The sequence below is a fragment of the Canis aureus genome, chromosome 1 (assembly GCF_053574225.1).
Source record: "Canis aureus isolate CA01 chromosome 1, VMU_Caureus_v.1.0, whole genome shotgun sequence".
Classification (NCBI taxonomy): Eukaryota; Metazoa; Chordata; class Mammalia; order Carnivora; family Canidae; genus Canis; species Canis aureus.
In genome coordinates, this window is record NC_135611.1 from 83,362,643 (window position 1) to 83,380,548 (window position 17,906).

At 38.9% G+C, this 17,906-nt stretch overlaps 1 protein-coding gene across 2 annotated transcripts in view; it reads right to left on the reverse strand.

Moving 5' to 3' along the window:
* Positions 1-17,906, reverse strand: part of LOC144318991 (uncharacterized) — a 282,618-nt gene that overhangs the window by 17,391 nt on the left and 247,321 nt on the right. The window contains exons 6-9 of one of the 2 annotated variants that reach the window (XM_077906643.1): positions 12,686-12,795; positions 11,683-11,737; positions 9,719-10,091; positions 9,407-9,513 (exon numbers count right to left, since the gene is read on the reverse strand). The gene's annotated coding sequence lies outside the window, so the exon portion shown is untranslated. The remainder of the gene's footprint in view (positions 1-9,406; positions 9,514-9,718; positions 10,092-11,682; positions 11,738-12,685; positions 12,796-17,906) is intronic. The other variant, XR_013384932.1, reaches the window with a different exon arrangement.

The window sequence follows — 17,906 nt, forward strand, 5'->3', positions numbered from 1 at the left end:
AAAGTAGGGAAAACAAAAGTATGATGAGGAGAGCTATAGAAGATCTTTTTTAAAATTCACAAATTAAACTTTCTACATATAAAAACACAAAATTTGAGATGAATCATACACAGGATGGAATATACTAGATAGTAAAGAAGAAAATATCTGTGAATTTAAAGATACAGTCATAGAAATGACTCAAAGTAAAACCATGGAGATGAAAACATCTGAAAAATAGTGAATCTCTGTTGAAGGATTTCATGTACATCTAATATATGATGGAACTGTTGTCTGTCTTGATTTTGGTTATGGCTATATAATTGTATGTTTTCAAAATTTGCCAAACCATACACTAATACAGTGTGATTTTACCGTATGTAAATCATATCTTAATAAATAAACAACTATGGAAAAAGTGACCAGTGGCAAGGAGCTGGACCAAGCTGAACTTCTGGGAATCTCATCTAATCTAAGGGGGATTTGCATTTGGCACATCCCTCATGTTCTGTGTTCAGAGTTTTTCCTTTGACTACCTCATAGACAGAATGATGAAGACTCTTTATCTTGGCTCTGCCCTCTTTAACAGTGAGAAGTTAGATACATTGCTTAGCCTCTCTGGGATTCAATTTACTCATCTTAAAAATGGAGTTAGTACCGATTCATTCACTCACACATTTAGACTGGCAGCGAGCAACACCTATTGAGTGTTGACTCCCTGCCAGTACCATGAAAGATATTGAGGGAAGGGATACCGGGTTTGCCTTCAAGGTGGTTGATCACAGAATCATAGACTAAATGAGAGCAATAGAACCACTCAGCAATCATTTGGTCCAATATAAGAAAATTAGGTCCCACCCAAGAGTGAAAATGACTCACTCAAGGGTTTTGAGTTGGTAAAGGACAGAATTTTTAGTACAAACCAAATCTCCTTGTCTAAAACACAGATTTATTGTTAATAAGTAGCAAGTGATAGAAAGTTGTTTGGGTTTTTTCTTTTCCTCCAGTGAAAGGTATTTCCTCTTTAATCTTGGAATGAAAATTTAGTCAGTGGATGTTTGCAGAAGCTAGGTTTTATAGGTGATGATGATGATGATGATTTTACCTGGACTTTGTATTTAAAAAAACTTTAACCACTCATCTACATTTTTAAAAGCAGGAATTTTACAGAGAAGTTGAAGTGGTTTGTTTTCCTTAAAGAATTTTTAATATCTGGCTCTACTGGTACTGAAACTCACATTCTGGTGAGGTGACAGTCACTGATAATGATGAGCAGCTGCTCCAAGCAGCAGGGGCCTGGGCTCTCCAGCACCAAAGCCCTCACCCAGCTCACCTCTTTTATTTCTGTTATCTGCTTGGTGGCCCTTAGGAGACATTATATTTTGCAATCCCTGTCTTAAACTTGAGAGATTACTTGTTTTAGTTACCACTCCAAACAGAATACATCGGGCATCTCAATCTTCCCAGTGGTTTTCCAAGGCAATCATCAACACAAAATATCAACAAGATGGGACCCAAGCCAAGCTGTAGTGATACCTCAAGGAAATTCAAGGAAGCAGATATCTCTGGTCACAATCAAATATACCGGATAAGAACCATATATAAATAAATGCTAAGGGCTTTGCTCTTCTGTTTTGATTTGTAAGTTAATTTTAAAAATTTGGATTTTACTTGCACCTTCAATTCAAGGGTCTACATAGTCCCCTTTTGGCTATTTTTTCTGGCTTTGTGTTAGAGTTCAATCTAGTTCTGTAAGTCTGCATTACAAGGCAGCCATAAACACTGAAAGGTGCCAACAAGTCAGAGTGACTCTCAAGAACTAGGTTCTTACTTTACTGGTAGGACAGAAGTGTTTAAACCATTATCAAGGAAATCTGTCCATGCTTTCTGAAGTGTTTATAAAAGGATAAAGTGGATTGTGCCTTAAAATTGATGTGCCCTATATGAATACCTAGATAATCTCAGTGAGCTTTAAACCCTATTATTGCAACCAAATCAAATTGCTGCAGCCCCACACCAAAATATGTCTCCACAGTCCATGCAATGAATGTTTTTCATTTCACAACTGAAATGTCAGAGTGAGCTGAATGCCTAACATTGCATTTTAACAGCAGCAACCCAGAGGGTCAGTGTGCAAATCTGACTTCTGTGTCGACTCTTGGCCATAGACTCAATGGAATTGGCAGTCTTGGGCTGGCATGGGGCCTCTGGGTAAAGGGAAAGGATGTGCTTGTTGAATGGTATTAAATAGTGTAGAGTGTCTCTAAATCCAATTACTAGTATCCTTATAAGAGCAGATATAGATGGGGTTCAGTCGGGTAAGCATCCAACTCTTGAGTTCAGCTCAGGCCATGATCTCAGGGTTATAAGATCAAGCCCTGCATCAGGCTATGTGCTTAGTGTAGAATCTTCTTGCCCCTCTCCTTCTGCTCCTCCCCCACCTTGCACACACACTCTCTCTCTCAAATAAATAAATGAAATCTTTGAAAAAGAAAAAAGATCAGATACACAGAGATAAAGAGGAGATGCACACAGAGGGAAGAAGGCCACTGAGGATGGAAGTAGAAGTTGGAGTGACAAGGAACACCAAGTATTGCTGGCACTGACCAGAAGCTAGGAAATGGTAGGAAAGATTCTTCCCTAAAGGCATCAGAGGGACCATGGCCCGCCGACTCCTTGATTGGACTTCTAGCCTTCAGAACTGTAAAAGAATGAATCTCTGTTATTTAATCCATCTGTTTTGTGGTGATTCTTAAGGCAGCCCTAGGAAATGAATACAAACTGTAATGCAAGCATGCAGACTAAAGGAGAAGAAGAGCTGCTGATGCTGTCCAGTCCGGGGCTTGCGCTGGAAACAAGTTCAGGATGAGATAAGGCCATTAGAGCAGGTGGGTTCATAGAGGAGAAAATGAGGTAGAATCAGGAAAAATTTAGCAAAATTCATTAGGACTGTAATACACAGCACACAGTAGATGGCAGATAATATTCAAAAGCCAAAAATTTAGGACCAGGTATCTGAGATAACACCTTTTCTTTCATCACCATTGTATAAATGTGTGGGTAGAATAACATCCCAGCACTTATATAGACTATAAATCCATAAAAACTACTTAAAAAGAAAACCTTGATGAATTGGGTAGGAAGAAGGGGAGAAGTCAGGAGGAAAGAAAAGTGAGAAGAAGAGAGAGACGGAGATGTCTTTTCAAGAAGAGATAGAAATGTTTAAAAGAGCATAATCCATGTGTTCAAAAGCAATTTAGAAAAACTAAATTGTGTGGCCATCTAAGACAAGCCTGGTATGTAAGTTCTCTTGCTTTTTAAAACTGTCACTTACCAGTCTGGAATCCCCTTCCTTTTTCTTCATTTTTTTCCTTGCCCTCTGGATATTGGAATCAGTTTCATATTATAACTGGGAAGCTACCATGGAGGTTGTGAACAAACATCCCATTATTAAATTTTGCTTAAATTACTCAGAGTGTACCATCTATTTGCTTATATTCTGATTAATATGCATATTTTAAATGCTCAGGAAGTAATCTTCAGTATTATTTTGGTGGTATAGCCAGTCTCCAAGAATGTCTAAGAGTTCCAGTCATTTTTAAAGAGTGCTATTCAAATGGATAAACTTCCCTAGCATCTGCTTTGGTCAAAGGAGGTCTAGAGCTCCTCATCCCCATGATGGAAAGCTGATACTTTTCACTATCTCTGAGTTGTAACTCAAAGGATTTGTATCCTACTACAGGACAAACAAACACAAAGATGGCTGAGCAGAGCATCACTTCGACAAATTAAGGAATGTTATAGCTCCCCAAATCAATGTCTTCCCTCAACCACAGAGTGTAAACTTCGATTTGAATCTTAGACAAATACTTTTAAGAGCAAGCTATATTTGACTGGAATGAGAAAAGAAAGAAAAACATTAACATTATCCACTGTGGGATCCATTTTCCATACTTGCCCTGATTAGTAATCAGTTTGAATAATGCCTTCCAAGGATGATTGATTTTAATTTTATTCATAAAGTTTAGGCTTTTGTTATATGATTCTTTCTGAAGCTTTCTGTATAAAGAAATAGCACTGTCAAGTTCATGGTCCCTGAATGAGACATCACTCCAAATATGAAACAAGATTAAACTTGACAAGCTTCTCCCTCAAAGTGGTTTGTTCTTGTTTTCATACATATGTAAAAATTGTATCATGGGAATTCCACACAAACATCAATACAGAAAGCTCTATGATATGATGATTAGAATGAAGATATGGGAAACCATTTGCTTTCAATCTTAAATATAGTGTAAACAATTTAGAAGGGCCAGAGTAGCTATATACATTTGATTCCCACTAGAAAAAGAAATCTAAGTAGTGAATGGATTATAAACTGAAGTAGCATAAAGATGATAACACTTAATTGAAAAAGAGACAGTCTATCTGGGTGACCACTAATCATGTGCACAGTGCTAGGTGGGTCCTCCAATCCTTGAAGGTGAATAAAGGACTGGGATGGAGCCCAGATCCATCAATCTTACCTCCTTCCTCTGTCTTTTCCTTAATAATCTCTTTAATAATTGGCTTCCTTGGCTTTCCACAGTTTGTTCTAGCAGTAATGGAATTAGCATGTTAATTTTGATCAGACATGTATTAGAACCCCAGTCTCTCAAGTATCAAGAACAGAATTTGTCTCATGTTATCAAGCAAATCAGACTGCAAGCTAGCCAGGAACTGAATTTCTACATGCTGACATCCATCCTCAGAAGGATATAGTAGAATTGGTATGAGAGGTGATGAGCAAGAGCCTGGTGACATGATGCCCTGGGTCTCTTGTTGGTCTTTTATCAATGAAATAAACTCCAATCCTTGCCATTATAAGAAGGAACAATTCTCTTGTTGGTCTAAATCCTTTTAGTTGCTTTTCTGTAACTTTGAACTTGTAGAATCCTGACTAATCCAAAGGTAATGGAGCTTAGGTTTATTCATTCAAATATGGAACTATATTCTTAGGGATGTCTCAAGTATGTCTGCTTGTCTTCAGTATACTCTTGGGGCTGTGGGAAACAATTTCAAGCCTAGTTTTCAGAGAGCTTATTTCTCTGGATGCAACAGTTGAGAAGGCCTCCAAAATTGGAAATGAAGATATTCTTTTGAGTTCTAAGATAGAAATTCAAAACATAGTGGGCCAGTGTAGAGAAGAGATCTATCTGAGATTAACTTCAATATTAAATTAAATCCAACTATAAAGGCAAACATAGGAAGAGAGATGGAAGGAGAGTTAGGGAGGGAGAGCAAGAAGTAGGGAAGTGCATCCTAAGTTTTAATGTGCACTCAAGTCCCTGAAGAGCTTATTAAAATGCACAGTTGGATTAGTAGGTCTGGGTGGGGCCCAAGATTCTGTGTTTCCAACCAGCTTTCAAATTCCATCAGTGCTGCTGGTTCCTAAACCACACTTCGAGCAGTGAGGTGCTTTAGGATACTTCAAAGAAATGAAAATAGTCTAAAGAGCAAACTAACAATAATGACAATAACAACAATAATACCTATCTAACCTTATTATGATATCTAAAGAAATATCAATTAAAAACACAGGGAAGGAAGTCATCAAAAATCATAAAAGAGAGTCAGAAAAGAAAAAAAAGAGAGAGAGAGAGAGAGAGAGAGAGAGCCAGTAAAGCAATGTCCAAAGAAGCTCAGTGTCTTGGCAAAAAGAGACTTACCTTTGCAGTTAATCTTTGTTGTGAGTATGGATACCATAAATTCTCAATTTCTAATGACATTAAACTTCCGTATTCCTTAGTTAACTTTCCATATTGATGAAACAACCTTTTGAATTTTATATGCTTCTTCATATGGTTTTTCAATAGGAAAAAAATGGGCGCACCAGGTTAAAAGGAGTAATCTGCCCCTTGTGAGAGTTATGCTATTTCTTGTAAATTATTAAATCGTCATTATGTTTCTAATGAACAGCCTCTGTGAGTTTAATTTGTGTGACTCAGCATCCCTTCAGTCCAGTATTTGAAATATCGATGAATTGGAGTTTGACACTCAACTTGAATAAAATAAAATAAAATAAATAAACCTGAGAGTCTGTTTAAATCATCACACTTAAATGCTGTCAAATGGGGTCTACTGGCAGTATCCAAACAACCACCTCCCCACCCCAGCCACATCTGCCACTGCCAGGTACTTTTGTAGAAATTTAATATGTCCTATAACACAATGGTCAGGACACTGATCTGTAATTTATTAACTGGTGTTTTTTTATGATTTTCTTAGTTTCTAAGATAATTTTTGGTTCTGTTTTGTTTTGTTTTTACCAGTCATGTAGATCCAAGGAGGTTAGAAATAGCCTCTCTCCATCTTCCCTATTCTCTCCTGATGGCCTTGGATGGGCTGTTGACTTATGTACAATGTGGTTTCCTTTACAGTTTCAAGACATTTTATCATTTGTTGTCCCATCGTGCCCCGCCCCCTGTTCTATTTCTAGTTCTCCTTTTCTATTCTTGGCAAAAAAGCAGTATTGTTGAAATACGCTTCTATATAATTGATTATATGTGTGATATTAGAAGGAGGTCAGTCAAATTCACCTTTTCCATTTACAAACCTCATATCAACATGTCAAATATAATTAGGAACTGTTAGAAATGGATGCATTCACTGAGTGAGAGGCAGACACACTGGCTAATAGTCATCACGGAGCGTCTTGCTTTTGTGTACACGCTAATACTATTCTCTTAAACTGGCTGCTTTGGTGGCATCTTGTCAAATGATTCATTGGGGAATACAAAAAGGGGGTGGGATGACCTTCAAATCACTCTTGTGTTGGCTGGCTATTTATCTTCTGTGCAACTGTAAGACCAAATTAGTTTAGATGCTTGCTGATACGTTCCTCTATTAATTTATGAAAATATGAGGAACAAAAATTGGGAACATGGGTTGAAGAAAAATAATGGCTTATTATAGAGTCTCTGGGAGAAAATAAGAAAGGACAAACAATTTATTTTCACCTTTGCAGGTTTATGGTTTTTGACTTTGATGTGGTGTGGCAGTTTGATTTCAGGTGCGTACGCTCGCCACCATAAGAAAATGTGACTTAATTTTCAACACGCATACTCCATTGAGGCATTTGCCGTTGATTTTGCTCCTCTTTAAACACTGGGGAAGCTAGAGATAAGTGATCTGAGTTTTCTGTGTCTCCTGTGAACCAAGCCAAATTTGTCTAAAAAGTTTCAGACATATCTGACTTTTTGTCAGTGGAACCAAACTTTGAGGCTGCATATTAAATGTGTCATTCTACCCTATAACAAATCTCTTTCTCATTTCCTTTTTTCTGTATGCATACATAAGCCCTTTTAAGATAAGATTTATGTTCTGGTTTGTGGCAGTTTTAATTTTAACAGGATATTAATTGTTAAGCCTGACTATATACTAACTGTATCTTTTAAAAGGACATAGAGAAATATTTTTTATCAAATGGCTAAATACATTCCTCATGCTTGTTGAGATCTCATTACATCAAACCTTCTTCAGGGAAGGTCTTTGGAGAACTATTTCACTGGATGAATTTCTAGCACAACAGCACATATGATTGTCAAGTGCCCAAGACCAATGACTGAATAGCAGGCTCTGGAACACCAGTTCCTATTTCTCATAGTGGCAAATTCACCAACAGAGCATGAAGTTTCTTCCTATAAGCTTCCTGCTGATACTTCGTACTTTAGGTAGGAAATTAATGTGACTTTCAGGTCACAAACATCAACATGCATGGAGAATATGAGTAGAAGAGGAAAAAAACATGTGCCAGGCTGTATTTTGATGGTGTGAGGAGAAGAGAAATGCTAAATGGATGTATGGACCAGCACAGAGGGCAGAGAACTCTTGGAATGTGGGAGGTATTCTACATTTCATACACATTAAACCATATGCAAACCCCAGTGAAATAAAGATGATGGATGGTCACAGGGACATCAAACTCGGTAGTCCATTAAAGAGTAGTTCTGATGACCAGGGGGCCAGAGGGAAGGAGGTCTCTTTCGGGTAGACCAAAGAATATTTCCCATTCAGTTGGGAATGGTTTAATTCTTTCTCCCTTCTCTTAAAAAAAAAGTACTAGGTAGATCCAAAGGCAGGATACTTTAGTAGCCAATGGAAAGCATGCAAGGTTTTAACAACATAACAATATTCGTCATATTAAAAGACGTTCATTTTGGGGGCACCTGGATGGTTCAGTTGGTTAAGCATTTGCCTTTGGCTCAGGTCATGATCCCAGGGTCCCAGGATTGAGTCTGGTGTCAGACATCTTGCTCAGCAAGGAGTCTGCTTCTCCCTCCGCCTCTCCCCACACCATCACCACTGCTCATATTCTCTCTCAATCTCTCTCTCTCTCAAATCAATAAAATATTTGAAAAAATAAACAAAAGATGTCAATTTCTTTAAAAACAGCAGATTGACAAATGTACCGTGATAGTTCTATATTAGGAAATAACCTACATTTCAGAGACCGATAATTGCTTCTCCGAATCCATTCTGACCTTCTTTCTTGGTAATGAGAACCCTAACATTTAGCAATCATTAGAGCCAACCAGATAAAAAGCAAACAAATCACACATGTGTCATGTGACTTAATTCAAGCCAGTGACATGTAAAGCTCAGTGTTCTATGGAAATGAGAGGAAACACACTGGATATGCTATGCTCACCCCTCCAAATCAATTCTACACCCTTCTCCATCATGCTCTCTGCCCTGGAATGTGGAATTTTATAGAATGAATCAATGGGCTCCTTTGATCTCTGACCTCTGTTTGGGCTTAGCCAAGGTGACAAGAAGAGACTCTGAAGGATGGAAGGGGAAAGAGTTTGGGATAACACTAACTCTAAGATCATCAAATGAATTGATGACATATTTGCAGTTCCTTTTGTCCCCAGGATATATCTAAGTAGGGATTTACATTCTAAGTAGTTTGATTTAAAGTCATTAAAAAAAAAAAAAAAAAACTCTTGGGGTACCTGGGTAGCTCAGTGGTTGAGTATCTGCCTTTGGCTCAGGTTGCGATCTCGGGGACCTGGGATTGAGTCCCATATCAGGCTCCTCACAGGGAGCCTGCTTCTCCCTCTGCCTGTGTCTCTGCCTCTCTGTCTCTCATGAATAAATTAATAAAAATTTTAAAGAAACAAAACAAAACAAACCTCTTCTCTGTCTGGGTCAGGCTGTAAGTTGGCATGGTGTATTCCTTCACTAGAAGCCAAGCCTCCTGTATGATGGCCCTCCATGACAGCCACAGCTCACTGTGTACATTCAGATAACCACTCCTCTCCTTGTCCCTTCAAGCCTACTAGTGGTAACAACTCTCTCAGGTGATAGTTCCAGGTAACGAGTTACTTTCTTCCTGGTTCTGCTCACTCTCATCAACAGTCCTTTTATTAACCTACTCACTTACTTAATTTGAGTATATCCTTAGGGGTGCACAATGCCCCTCCTCAATTTTTCTTCCCACTGGCTGGAATGCAGATATGATGACTAGGGCTGGAACAGCCATCTTGGACCCTATGGAAGAAAGCAATGGATGGTAAAGCAGAAAAGTAAAAAGGACCCTTAGTCTTCGATGACCATGGACTGACACATCAGCTCTTGACTACTAAAATCTCTAGTTGTTTTTTTATACCTCAGCCTTGCCCCTGAATGTCCTCTTAGTCTCCACTGCTCATGTACCTCATGGTCTATTTCTTCCATACCAGATATGTTCACTTACTTAGCAGAAGCCTCCTTAGCACAGGAGTGGTAGGTCTCCATGTGGTCTCTGATCCTGCAGGTCAAAGTGGCAGTGTGTGGTTTTTGTTTTTTGTTTTTTGTTTTTTGTTTGTTTTTGTTTTTTTTTTTTGTGCTTCTGCAGTCACAAATGGGAAGTGAAATAAAAGCTTCTCTGCCCCCAGATTTCCCCTTGATTTATCTAAAATATCTTCTTGTTCCAGGACCTCTTTCTCTACTTCCAATTTCTTCTTCCCATAATCCATTGAGATTGGAGTGGACTGGCAGAATTCCTTTGCTTTGCATGGTACCTGGAATCTTCTCTGTCCTTTAGTTTATAATACGGTTCGATGATTAAGCTAGTTAGGTCTCACGTGCTAATGGGAACATAAAGGAATTTAGAAAATCTAACTGATCATCTTGCAATGCACTCAGAAAATATTTCAATTTTCCAACCAAAGAGGAATCCCCTTTTCTTCTAAAGCACAAAAGCCCATTGCTTTAGTTGGTGTAGAGACCCCAGGGCAATAGAATTTAGGTAGGAAGATGCATCTGAAATCATTTAAAAGAATGTGATCCAATTGTATTAAAATCCCTGGAGGCAAGCTCAGTGCCTAACTGCCGTTTATTCAGGGCCTTTATGACCACCACCCATCAGGCTGTGAGCATGGCTCAGGAAACAGAAGAGCTAGAACCAAGGGGCCCCAAAGGTCTGTTTGGAGAGACAGCTGCTACATGACAAATGAGCCAGGTAGTAGGTACTTTAAAACAGTGCTAATTAATTAATGTTCACAGGAGACATCTGGAAATCTTGTTAAAGTGCAGACAGATTCAGCTAGGGTGGGGCCAGAGACTTTGCATTTCTAACAAGCTTTCACAGGGTGCTGATGCTGTGAGAATATGGACCTCATTCTGGGAAACAAAGAGAGCCAGGGAAAGCAATGCTTGGCCCAGAAAGAGAAGATTGACCTGAACTCTAAAAAAAGAATAGAACAGAGAGAAGCAGAGGACATACAGAGAAGGAGGGAGAAACAAAGAGAATGAAAGAGGCAGTCTGGGTGGGAGTGGTGATGTGAGCAAATGCTTGGAGGCAGGACTAGCTCCCACACGCCTGAGGGTTGGTAGGCAGACCAATGGGAAGGGAGCAGGTGAGGAAGATGGGAGGGAAGGGGGAGCAACAGATGGAAACCAGATTTGGAATTAAGTGTGAATTGGGTGAATCTCACATGTAGGTTCTGCCAACAATGTCATCAGGCTCAAGGCCATCAATAGTTTTGATGTCTTAGCAACACCTGGACAAAAGTTGTATTGACCTGGTACAGACTGAATCCATACCAAAAAGCCCAGTTAGTCCTGGACTTCCTCCTCAGCCACGCTAAGGGAAAGGGCTTCTAACGTCTGTGGTTCTTTAGCACCAACCCATTCTTTTCCCCTCCCACGTGACCACAGGGTGTTAGTAGATTACTTGCATCCTGAAGTCATAGTGACAGCCATCCGCATAAACCCACTCCTGGTGCTTCTATTCTCTTCCCTTGAAATTCCGGGAAGACAGCCAAGAGGGGAGGAGAGAGCTTAGAGTTCTCTGGAGGGAAGCACAATACTCAACTTGAAAATCTGAATCCAGGCCATTGTGATCAAAACACGGGAAGCGCTAGTCATTATTCCTACCCAGTCATTCCCACTAATAGATGGCAGGCAGTTGGTCATGGATGCTTGGAGGAAGTCAGGTAGTTTTATTTTTAGCTCAGTACGGAAGGGGGAAGCAATCCAACCTGTTTACACCGGAGAGTCTGTCCTCGCAAAGCCCTAAGGACCGCTGCCCTGTAGTGGAGGCATTCGCTACCCCTCACACACATAGACAAGATGACAGAGGTCTTCACCTGCTCTCAGCTGTACCACTGATGAGGATTGGAGGGTATGTTGTTTCCATTTAGTACAGCTGTAAGTCAACATTACTACATTACTTACCAGCCTGAAATTCAGCTGTCAAGGTCTGCTCTTCAAAAGAATACTGGCTACTGGTCTGTTGAAAAAAAAAAAAAAAAAAAGAATGTCCAGGAGGTTCTTTTGATTATGCCCCCTTCCTGCTTTTCCGAGAACCCTCCCCAGTCTCATTCTCTTTGGGTATCCTCTTGCTTCCTCTTACCCTTTTCCTTTTTTGTAGAGAAAATAAATCAAAAAAAAAAAAAAGAAAATAAATCAACATAGAGAATGAGATGTGCTGCTACTGTGAGGACTATAGTTGGCAATTTACAGATTTAAGCTTGAATCAGAGCTTTGCCCCTACCTGCCATTAGAGGAGGTCATTGAGAGAACATGACAGCCATGTGACCCTTGAGCTAGACCCTGGCAATTGGAGGCTCTTTTCTCCTTCCCCTGTCCTTGGAATATATGTTCTGCCTGCCATTCCCCCAGTGGGAACCGTTTCCAAGGTTGCAGCCTGGATTGAGTAAGGTGATGTTGAATCCACCGGGACTGTGTAGGTGATGAACCTTGGTAAGGCCTCCATAGAAACTGAAGATTCCAACAGGCCGTTGTGGAGATCTGCTCATCTTGCTGCCTCCCAAGATAAGCCTCATATGTAAATTCCCCTGCATATTAAAACCATCACCTACCAATCTGGAGTGGTCTGCCTCTTTTTTTTTGGTGGTCTCTCCCTGTCGTTCCCATAGGGGCCAGTTTCAGATTTCACCCCTGGGAAATTCTCAAGTTTGCCGAATAACAAACCTTTGATGCACACTGTGCAGGACTTTGGATTCCCAAATGGTTCACGGATCACCTCTGCCACTGCCCCTACTGTCAATCCCACTCTGAAGATGGCACCCTTGGCATGTCACATCTTTCCCTTCCCCTTCCAGATGCTGTACTAGGAAGTCCTGTTACTTGAGAGAGGACAAAAGAAGCAGAGGTGGGAAGAGGAGCTGTAAACTCCTCTAACACCAGAAAGTAGGCAGGATGGGCAACTGCTTACCTGACACAATCAAGATTCATGAGAGAGCTTCCAGATGAATCCTTCAGTGGCCTGTCCTCCCACAAGCAGACTGACTAGAATGAGACCCCTTCTTGGGTGCAACATGCTACCTGAAAAAGGATAACACGTTATACATACTCTTTGCTAGGATTAGTTTGTCATGGGAGCTAACACCAGACATAAGACTTCTAAGGGACTAGGACATGGGAGATATAAGTTTTATCCACGAATCAAGCTGGACAACTGGAAGTAGTGTGAGAACTGTAAGTGTCGGTAAAAAGGTGGAAAGATCAAAGTGTGGAAGAAAACTTGCAGGAGACACACTGCTAGTACACATGAGATAGATGACTCCCATTTCACTAATTACTGACATGTGGGTACAAAGTCCTGGCATTCCCTTTAGAACCTTTCTGCTCTAATTTTCCTTAGTCAATATATTTCAAAGGTAAGAGAGGCCACTTTTATTCACTGCTTACCCCTTATGTCCCTGGCTTCCTGCTGCTTCTGCTAATCACTTCTGGATTTGCCTGTCTACCACAGGGCCAGAGCAGGAACACAGAAGCACTAGGGGCAGATGATCATATGTCCCTGGGATGGAGGCCACCAGACATGAAGAGCAAAGGTGTTTGGGGTGGGAAATACTCATACCATAATGGTAAAAAAAAAAAAAAAAAAAAAAAAACCATGTTGGAGTCAAATGAACTTGGAAATTAACAATCATCTAACTTTAGAACTTGAACTCATCCCCAAAGTCACTGAGATCTCAAATCCTACCACCTGCTCTCATGCTCTTGACAGCTGCCAGATGGTAACAAGGTCCATATTTGGATATCACTCATCACAAAGCAGTGCTTCCTTATGCTGCCACTTTATATATTTGAAAAATATTTAGCTTGCTGTACATACAGTTTTAACTTTACATCTAATATCAAATTTGAAATCCAAAAATAAACTATAGTAGATCAAAAAGTAATTTGCTCAAACCCAAATGATGGGGCTTCAGTTACTAAATAAAGACACTCACTTTATCAGGCTCATGTTGATGTCCAAGAAGGTCCTTAAGGCTTATATTAAGAATCTTTTAAATATAGAATGTAAAGACAGGAAATCTGCTTTCTCCAGACCACTTTATCAGCTCAAAATATTAGCTATTTACTCAACTCTATTCCGCTCAAGTAAAACTAAAAATGTATAGGTAACAAAGAAGAAATACCTGTAGTATTTGAATAAATTCGGCTCTAGGGGATACTTCACAAAAAACAAAACAAAACAAAACAAAAAAACAACAACAGAAAACCCCACACATGCTTAGTAAATATATCATAGCTTATGGACTAATACAAAATTAAATTAACTTATTGAAGAATATCCCCCAAATTATTAATAAACAAATATTCTTTGGTTTCCAATGCATTTGATATTGCCTTGGGATTTTTAGAAAATTTTAACACACACCGCATTTTCCTTTCGAAACCTATAGCTGATTATAAGAAAGAACGAAGCCACGAGAAAGCGGGGAAGCCTGCCAATTAAACAACATGGATGAACCCTGATGGCATGAATAAATGGAATTACTTGAATTATTTTAAAAATCCATTTTAACTTATCGTCATTGTAACTCTACATTTTTTGGTGTTTTTTTCTGGCCATAATAGTATACATCCCTAATGTTCACGTCTACAGAAAGTTAGTAGATTACACTATTTTACATAAAACATAGAAACCTTAAAATCACATAAGTTTTTTTTTTTTTTTTTAATCATGGCAAACTTAATGCCACAGTGGTCATACATATTATACTTAAATACATTTTAAAACCACAAATAATGTTATGACGTTTTGTTTTAAATAGTCCTATTTATTTTTTTAAAATTAAATTGAAAAAATATTTTATGTTTACTAAGAAATTGCCATCTGATACTCTTTATTTCTTCCCAGAGATCAATGTTTTCTTCTTGTATCATTTCCCTTCAGACTAAAGAAATTCTGTTAGCATTTCTTATATTGAAGTTCTGTCAGCAATGAATTCTCTTAGATTCCTTTAATCTGAAAGTGTTTTTATTTTACTTTCCTTATTGAAAAATAATTTTTTGTTGGCTATTGAGCTCTGGATTGCCATGTTTTGTGTTGTTTTGTTTCCTTTCAGCACTTTGGAGATGTCATTCACTAAGTCTTCTGGTCCTTATATTTTCTGATGAGTAGTCTGAGCTCATTAGAATTGCTGTTCTTTCATATATAATGTGTCATTTTTACTCTGGATGTTTTCAAGATTTTCTCTTTGTGCTTTTAAAATCCATTTACTGGGCGCCTGGGTGGCTCAGTTGATTGAGCAGCTGCCTTCAGCTCAGGTCATGACCTCAGGGTCCTAGGATGGAGTTCCATGTTGGGCTCCCTGCTCAATGGGGAGCCTGCTTCTCCCTCTCCCTCTGACCATCCCTGTCCCTGCTTGTGAGCATGCACACTCTAATATTGATAAAAACCTTTTTAAAAATCCATTTACTACGATGTAAGTAGACATGATTTTCTTTATATATATATTATATTTATAGGTTGTTGAACTTCCTGAATGTGTAAATTTTGTCCTTCACCAAATTTGGGAATTTTGGTTAATTTCTATTTATATGTGTTCAAGTTCTCCATTCTGCCAATGAAGTCCATTATTTCAAAAAATCTCAGACACTCTATTATTTCAGTTCTAGTATTTCCATTTGGTTCTTTTCATATGTTCTATTTCTACAGTGAGAATTTTTGTCTTTTCACTTATGACGAGTCTATTTTCCTGTGCCTTGGTGGACATAATTAGAAGAGCTCACTTCAAGTCTTTCCTGACAATTTCATCACCTGATATATCTTGTAGTTTATGTCTGTAAATTACTGTTTATGATTAACGTTTCCTCGGTTTGTTTGCTTGTTTGTTGTTGAATCATTTTGAGCCATATCCTAGACAGGATGGATGTGATATTGGCGGGGGGCGGGGGGGGTCCTCTGGATATGGCAATATTTTTCTGAATGTTGATTATTTGGTTTTAGTGAGCAGACTTGGTTATATTCAGACTAAAAACAGCCTCACCTTAGGTTCCCTGTACCAGGTCACAGCTACAACCTGCCTGCAGGCTAAGTCTGTAAAACCAGAAAATTCACCCATGCCTTTTTCCAAGTCTTAACTCCTCTCCAAAATTTGCCTGCCTTTTTTTTCATTTTCCAGAGTCTTTGCTGTTGATGCTGTTGTTGTTGTATTTTGCCCATGTCTATAGTCGTGTGACTCTTCTCTTAAGACCTCCTTTCATCCTACTGGCAGCAGAAACCCCTGGGAGCTTGCTCTTCAAATCCTAAATAATCCCTACAAATAAGGTGTAAATATGTGGTAGGGAAGGGAGTAAGATGTTATGTTATAAACATATCAATAATGTGTGAGTCTTCTCATAAAGTGGTATGAAAATGTCAAGGTTGGGGAGAAAATAAGAATGTTTGTCAGGGATGTCCAATAAATACTAGCCTTGCGGGTCCATTTCACTTCCATGTAGGAGCCGTGCAATTACTTCTAGAATAACTTACTTGTTTTAGGTATTAAAAAAATGTAGCAGATGTTGGTGCCCTATTCAACCTGCAAAAGCCAACCCCCACATTTCTTTGCCTACTGTGCCCACATGCACAGCAGACTGGGAGAGATGAGTCATTAAAGCTTACAGGAATGTCACTGAAAGACTGGTTTCCCTGGGTGCACAAACACCACAGCTCACTCGCCTGGGGCGCTAACTCTGCAGCATCTGCTTTCTACCAATGTTTTTCAACCCATAAGTTATGAGGTACCAGTTTTTTGTTCGTTTCTAACCAATGTTTTCATAAAATACAATAAAAACTAATGTGTATATCATGGCAATATCAACCTGCTGTAAGAGTTTATAAACATTGGGGGAGCCTGGATGGCCTGATTGGTTAGATGTCTAACTCTTGATTTCAGGTCAGGTCATGACCTCAGGGTCATGGATTGGACCCCATATTGGGCTCCACACTCAGTGCAGAATCTGCCTGAGATTCTCTCTCACCCTCTAACCTCTGCCCCTGCCCCCCCCCTCAAATAAATAAAATCTTTTTTTAAAGTCTATAAATGTCTGGACTTATTGTTGACTGGCAACAAATGGTTTATAAAGTAGCACCAGTTACAGTTGCTCACTGTAGTAACTGGCTTCATAAACACAGGCTTTATTGGCTTTATTTCCTTCCCTGTCTCACTTCTCCACTTCCCTACTGGTGTTTTCTGGGATCACCTCCCAAATAAACTACTTCTTCTCAAATGCTTGCCTCCGGTCTGCTTCTCTGGAGAAGAATCCAACCTAGTCATGAGAAAATCCAGCTATACTATTAAATATAACACTAATTGGAGTGGTTAGTACTGAGTCAATAAACAAATTAAAATGTTCTCTTTTACTCAATGAAAAAGAAGCTCATAAACTTTAGATGTTAAGCCACTGACTAGAAGAATCTTTGAAGTAAAAAGAAGAAAGAAACTAAAAACAAACGTGACTCAGACCCATAATTTCATTCCAAAGTGGGACAAAATCTGATCTCAGAATTCTGATTATATGCTGCTACCATCCATCTGGTGAAAGGATGCCATTTTCTTTGTGAGTCAAGTGATTTGATGATTTCTTTCATAATGTCACTCTAGGGCCATCAAAACAATAACTGTTTTTTTTCCCTTTGGCTTAAAAAGTGACTTGTAATTGAACATGAAATGTTTCTACATCGGTTAAAATAAACACAGTCCCTTCCTTTTTGTCCTAAAATGACCTCCTTTATCCTGATGCTTGGCTATAATCCTTCATTTGGGAAAAGAATGAACTTAAGGGCCAGAGGAAAAAAATATATATAATCTAATTTGGGTTTGAGTTTTTAGAGGAAGAGTGCCCAGGATGAGTTATTGGCATGGAAGCTATCCTCTTCTTAGTAATGATGTGTATTATATAAGAAAACTCAGCAAGAATTCAGCATCATGTAATGGAAATTATATGGCTTTTGAGTTTTAATCCGGACTGCTCTGGCTGGAATTCTGATCTTGCCAGTTACTAAGTATGTGATGTGTGCAAGTTTCTGTAATGGATTCAGTGACTGTATCTATCTCTTAGGGATATTGGAATTTAAATAATACAATGATGTATTTGAAAATATCTGGCTCCTTCGAAGACATAAAGAAGTAAAAAATTATTCCAATGCCTAGTTC